Source organism: Triticum dicoccoides, chromosome 3A, assembly GCF_002162155.2.
Source record: "Triticum dicoccoides isolate Atlit2015 ecotype Zavitan chromosome 3A, WEW_v2.0, whole genome shotgun sequence".
Classification (NCBI taxonomy): domain Eukaryota; kingdom Viridiplantae; phylum Streptophyta; class Magnoliopsida; order Poales; family Poaceae; genus Triticum; species Triticum dicoccoides.
Window position 1 is genome coordinate 533,894,580 of NC_041384.1, and position 877 is coordinate 533,895,456.

Here is an 877-nt window from a genome sequence, read left to right on the forward strand (position 1 = left end):
ATACGTTCACCATTGATAAGGGTCCCCCCCCCCCCTCACCGTTGCTCACAAGGTCAGGATCGGGTACCTCGTCGCCTTCAAGGTGGTGACTCCCGTCACCCTGAAGATGGTCGTCTTCAGAGACAACAACGTCGAGGTGGTGACCAAGCGCAAGTGGCACGAGGGGGCCTTTGCCATGAATCTCTAGGCACCTTTAAGGTTTTTGCATAGGATGTTTAAGACTTTGCCGAAACTGTTTGTCATTTAACTGCATATGAGCGTGTGTTTAGGATACCGGTTTACGGTTATATGCTATGCATGTTTGTCTACGTTGTGCCTATTTGTGTACTTTAACCTCGCCACTCCAACAATAGATTATCAAAACAAATTTGTTGCATGTAATCAAACACCCACACTCTGCATCTTCCTAAAACAGCCTGACACCATGCGTGTGATTCTACTCAGCCTAGGGAGGATGCAGGCAAACAAAATATGTGCAAACCATGCACTAAGGGCCAATTCTTTTGGCAGCTTAATAAAAAGCCTCCCCCTCCCCAGCTTTTTCCATAAGCCGTCTCTCTTGTTCTTCTAAACTAGTTATGGGATAACTAATATAGAAGTCTCAACAAACTTAGAGGGATGCTTGTTTTTCAAACTGGGAAGAGACAGCTTAAATTTTAAGCCTCTCAAAAGAACTGGCCCTAAGCGAGGCCCGACCTCAATCACATATGCAAATGCATAAAAAATGATGCAGACTACCAAGCACGCCCTTGGTGATGATGGTGTCTGTCATCGGACACTTTTGACCATTCGATCTCTATCTAATGCATGTGATGTGAAGTAAGATGTGGTATATTTGCATAAAGGCCCACCTGTCCACCCCTCATTTGCAACAAAC